This window comes from Bos indicus x Bos taurus, chromosome 23, assembly GCF_003369695.1.
Source record: "Bos indicus x Bos taurus breed Angus x Brahman F1 hybrid chromosome 23, Bos_hybrid_MaternalHap_v2.0, whole genome shotgun sequence".
Taxonomy (NCBI): domain Eukaryota; kingdom Metazoa; phylum Chordata; class Mammalia; order Artiodactyla; family Bovidae; genus Bos; species Bos indicus x Bos taurus.
This window is the reverse complement of record NC_040098.1, coordinates 36,313,774-36,319,796: the sequence shown is the minus strand read 5'-3', so window position 1 is coordinate 36,319,796 and position 6,023 is coordinate 36,313,774.

Genomic DNA, 6,023 nt, shown 5'->3' with positions numbered 1-6,023 from the left:
CCAGGACATGGAAGCAACCTAGATGTCCATCAGCAGATGAATGGAAAAGAAAGCTGTGGTACATATACACAATGGAATACTACTCAGCCATTAAAAAGAATACATTTGAATCAGTTCTAATGAGGTGGATGAAACTGGAGCCTATTATACAGAGTGAAGTAAGCCAGAAGGAAAAACATAAATACAGTATACTAACGCATATATATATGGAATTTAGAAAGATGGTAACAATAACCCGGTGTACGAGACAGCAAAAGAGACACTGATGTATAGAACAGTCTTATGGACTCTGTGGGAGAGGGAGAGGGTGGGAAGATTTGGGAGAATGACATTGAAACATGTAAAATATCATGTAAGAAATGAGTTGCCAGTCCAGGTTCGATACACGATACTGGATGCTTGGGGCTAGTGCACTGGGATGACCCAGAGGGATGGTATGGGGAGGGAGGAGGGAGGAGGGTTCAGGATGGGGAACACATGTATACCTGTGGCAGATTCATTTTGATATTTGGCAAAACTAATACAATTATGTAAAGTTTAAAAATAAAATAAAATTAAAAAAAAAACAAATCAATATGATACACCACATTAACAAATTGAAAGATAAAAATCATATGATTATCTCAATAGATGCAGAGAAAGCCTTTGACAAAACTCAACACCCATTTATGATAAAAAACCCTCCAGAAAGCAGGCGTAGAATAAACATACCTCAACATAATAAAAGCTATATATGACAAACCCACAGCAAAGATTATCCTCAATGGTGAAAAATGGAAAGCATTCCCTAAAGTCAGCAACAAGACAAGGGTGTCCACTCTCTTACTACTATTCAAATAGTTTTGTTAGTTTTAGCCACAGCAATCAGAAAAGCAAAAGAAACAAAAGGAATCCAGATTGGAAAAAAAAGAAGTAAAACTTTCACTGTTTCCAGATGACGTGATCCTCTACATAGAAAATCCTAAAGACGCAACCAGAAAATTACTAGAGCTAATCAATGAATATAGTAAAGTTACAGGATATAAAATTAACACCCAGAAATCCCTTCAATCCTATACACTAACAATGAGAAAACAAAGAGAAGTTAAGGAAACTAGTCCATTCACCATTGCAATGAAAAGAATAAAATACTTAGGAATAAATCTACCAAAAGAGACAAAAAGTCTGTATATAGAAAAGTATAAAACACTGATGAAAGAAATCAAAGATGACACAAATAAATAGAGAAATATACCATGTTCATGGATTGGAAGAATCAATATAGTGAAAATGAGTATACTACCCAAAGCAATCTATAGATCCAGTGCAATCCCTATCAAGGTATCAACAGTAATTTTCATAGAACTAGAACAAATAATTTCACAATTTGTATGGAAATACAACAAACCTCAAATAGCCAAAGCAATTTTGAGAAAGAAGAATGGAAGGAGTAATCAACCTGCCTGACTTCACACTATACTACAAAGCTACAGACAGAAGACAGTATGATACTGGCACAAAGACAGAAATATTGATCAATGGAACAAATAGAAAGCCCAGAGATAAATTCATGCACCTATGGACACCTTATCTTTGACAAAGGAGGCAAGAATATACAGTGGAGAAAAGACAATCTGTTTAACAAGTGGTGCTGGGAAAACTGGTCAACCACTTGCAAAAGAATGAAAGTAGAATACTTTCTAACACTATACACAAAAATAAACTCAAAATGGATTAAAGATCTAAATGTAAGACCAGAAACTATAAAACTCCTAGTGGAAAACAGAGGCAAAACACTCTCTGAAGTAAATCACAGCATGATCCTCTATGAGCTACCTTCCAGAAAATGGAAATAAAAGCAAAAATAAACAAATGGGACCCATTTCTATTTATTTTTACCTCACTGTCATTCAATTTATATTTTGTGTATATTTTTAAAATGTCATAATATATTAGAATGCTATGCTAAGTCACTTCAGTCGTGTCCGACTCTGTGTGACCCCATAGATGGCAGCCACCAGGCTCCCCCGTCCCTGGAATTCTCCAGGCAAGAACACTGGAGTGGGTTGCCATTTCCTTCTCCAATGCATGAAAGTGAAAAGTGAAAGTGAAGTCGCTCAGTCGTGTCTGACTCCTAGCGACCCCATGGACTGCAGCCTACCAGGCTCCTCCATCCACGGGATTTTCCAGGCAAGAGTACTGGAGTGGGGTGCCATTGCCTTCTCTGAATATATTAGAATAGCATTGCATATATAATATTTTTACATTATATAGTTTAGGGCACTGACAGTGTGTTGAAAAGTGGAAAATACTATGGAGATTAGTTCTTCAGGAAACAGAAAAGTATCAAAATTTACTGCATAAAATGTTACTTAATTTGGGGGAGTTTGCCAAAAGCTATTTATGAAACAGAATGATCTCTGTTAGTTTCCAAGGCAAACCATTCAATATCACAGTAATCCAAGTCTATACCCCAACCAGTAACGCTGAAGAAGCTGAAGTTGAATGATTCTATGATGACCTACAAGACGTTTTAGAACTAACACCCAAAAAAGATGTCCTTTTTATTATAGGGGACTGGAGTAACAGCAAATTTGGCCTTGGGATATGGAATGAAGCAGGGCAAAGGCTAATAGATTTTCACCAAGAGAATGCACTGGTCATAGCAAACAACTTCTTCCAACAACACAAGAGAAGACTCTACACATGGACATCACCAGATGGTCAACACCGAAATCAGGTTGATTATATTCTTTGCAGCCAAAGATGGAGAAGCTCGATACAGTCAGCAAAAACAAGACCGGGAGCTGACTGTGGCTCAGATCATGAACTCCTTATTGCCAAATTCAGACTGAAATTGAAGAGTGTAGGGAAAACCACTAGACCATCCAGGTATGACCTAAATCAAATCCCTTATGATAATACAGTGGAAGTGAGAAATAGATTTAAGGGACTAGATCTCATAGAGTGCCTGATGAACTATGGACGGAGGTTTGTGACATTGTACAGGAGACAGGGATCAAGATCATCCCCATGGAAAAGATATGCAAAAAAGCAAAATGGCTGTCTGGGGAGGCCTTACAAATAGCTGTGAAAAGAAAAGTGAAAAGCAAAGGAGAAAAGGAAAGATACAAGCATCTGAATGCAGAGTTCCAAAGAATAGCAAGAAGAGATAAGAAAGCCTTCCTTGGTGATCAATGCACAGAAATAGAGGAAAACAACAGAATGGGAAAGACTAGAGATCTCTTCAAGAAAATTAGAGATACCAAGGGAACATTTCATGCAAAGATGGGCTCAATTAAGGACAGAAATGGTATGGACCTAACAGAAGCAGAAGATATTAAGAAGAGGTGGCAAGAATACACAGAACTGTACAAAAAAGATGTTCATGACCAAGATAATCACGATTGTGTGATCACTGACCTAGAGCCAGACATCCTGGAATGTGAAGTCAAGTGGGTCTTAGAAAGCATCACTATGAACAAAGCTAGTGGAGGTGATGGGATTCCAGTTGAGCTATTTCAAATCCTGAAAGGTGATGCTGTGAAACTGCTGCCCTCAATATGCCAGCAAATTTGGAAAACTCAGCAGTGGCCACAGGACTGGAAAACGTCAGTTTTCATTCCAATCCCAAAGAAAGGCAATGCCAAAGAATGCTCAAACTACTGCACAATTGCGCTCATCTCATACGCTAGTAAAGTAATGCTCAAAATTTTCCAAGTCAGGCTTCAGCAATACGTGAGCTGTGAACATCCAGATGTTCAAGTTGGTTTTAGAAAAGGCAGAGGAACCAGAGATCAAATTGCCAACGTCCACTGGATCATGGAAAAAGCAAGAGAGTTCCAGAAAAACATCTATTTCTGCTTTATTGACTATGCCAAAGCCTTTGACTGTGTGGATCACAATCAACTGTGGAAAATTCTTCAAGAGATGGGAACACCAGACCACCTGACCTGCCTCTTGAGAAACCTATATGCAGGTCAGGAAGCAACAGTTAGAACTGGACATGGAACTACAGACTGGTTCCAAATAGGAAAAGGAGTATGTCAAGGCTGTATATTGTCACCCTGCTTATTTAATTTCTAGGCAGAGCACATCATGAGAAACACTGGACTGGAAGAAACACAAGCTGGAATCAAGATTGCTGGGAGAAATATCAATAACCTCAGATATGCAGATGACACCACCCTTATGGCAGAAAGTGAAGAGGAACTCAAAAGCTTCTTGATGAAATGAAAGTGAAAAATTTGGCTTAAAGCTCCACATTCAGAAAACGAAGATCATGGCATCTGGTCCCATCACTTCATGGGAAATAGATGGGGAAAACATGGAAACACTGTCAGACTTTATTTTTTGGGGCTCCAAAATCACTGCAGATGGTGAATGCAGCCATGAAATTAAAAGACCCTTACTCCTTGGAAGGAAAGTTATGACCAACCTAGATAGCATATTCAAAAGCAGAGACATTACTTTGCCAACAAAGGTCCGTCTAGTCAAGGCTATGGTTTTTCCTGTGGTCATGTATGGATGTGAGAGTTGGACTGTGAAGAAGGCTGAGTGCCAAAGAATTGATGCTTTTGAACTGTGTTGTTGGAGAAGACTCTTGAGAGTCCCTTGGACTGCAAGGAGATCCAATCAGTCCATTCTGAAGGAGATCAGCCCTGGGATTTTTTTGGAAGGAATAATGCTAAAGCTGAAACTCCAATACTTTGGCCACCTCATGTGAAGTGTTGACTCATTGGAAAAGACTTTGATGCTGGAAGGGATTAGGGGCAGGAGGAGAAGGGGACGACAGAGAATGAGATGGCTGGATGGCATCACTGACTCAATGGACGTGAGTCTGAGTGAACTCCGGGAGTTGGTGATGGACAGGGAGGCCTGGCGTGCTGCAATTCATGGGGTCGCAAAGAGTCAGACACGACTGAGTGACTGAACTGAACTGAATCTAATATAAAGGACAATTTCAGAAAAAAGAGGTAATAAGATAAAATGGAAATAAAAAGGAATATGAGATATTTGCTTTTAGGATATTAAAAAAATGCATATATATTTGCATCCTTAAAAATAAAGTGTTCTAACAGCATTTCATCCTTCACTACCCAAGTCCTTGACTCACTTTCCCTTTGCTGCTTTTTCTTCCTTCTGTCTTTCTCTTCTTTCTCTCTTATTCATCCCCCCTTTCCCTTCTACCTTTGTATTTCCCATTTTCTGATTACTAGGAATTACTGCTAAAGCCCTAAGATGCTGTAAACCAGCCCAGCAACATCACTGAATCTTAGGAGAGCCAGTCAAGAGATTGGCCCTCATACCAGGTTGTTTGGAGGCAACTGAATAAGCAGAGCAACCCTAATCCAGTCACATTGCTTCAGTCTCAGTAGAGACTCAGTCTGTTTGGATGATTTTATAATTTGGGGACCTACTAGGGCATGTGTGTAAGGCCAAATAATTAATGACAAGGATAGTTACTTTAAGAGAGAATGGTATCTCACTTCTCAGATAAATGTGTTTATGAATCCAGCTTTCTTAGCTACTTGGTTTTTATGTGATCAGTTGGACAATCGTCTAGACTCCCTAGTTGGGGGACAATTGACAGTTAACTAAGCTAGACTTGTTAAACCTGAGTGATAGAACCTATGGAATTTTTGCCAGATGATGCAGGAAATGAGATTGCAGTGGAGTGTGGGTGAAGACAGCCACTGGAGGAGGATAGAGCCAGTTCACCTTTGTGTCTGCTATGGTCTCAACCTTTGTGTCGCCCAGAAACTTCATATGTTGAAATCCTGACTCCTACTGATGGTATTTCATAGGTGGAGCCTTTGGGAGGTGATGAAGTTATGGAGGTGACAAAGGATGGAGCCTCCTGGATGAGATGACTGCTTTTATATATAACAGACACATGGAATTTCTCTAGCCCTTTCCCTGATGTGAGGATATAGTAAGAAGTGTGAGACGGAAAGAGGGCCTTATCTGATCACACTGCGAAAATCCATTTCTATTGTTTATAATTCTATGATATTTTGTTACAGCAGCCCAGAAGGATTAAG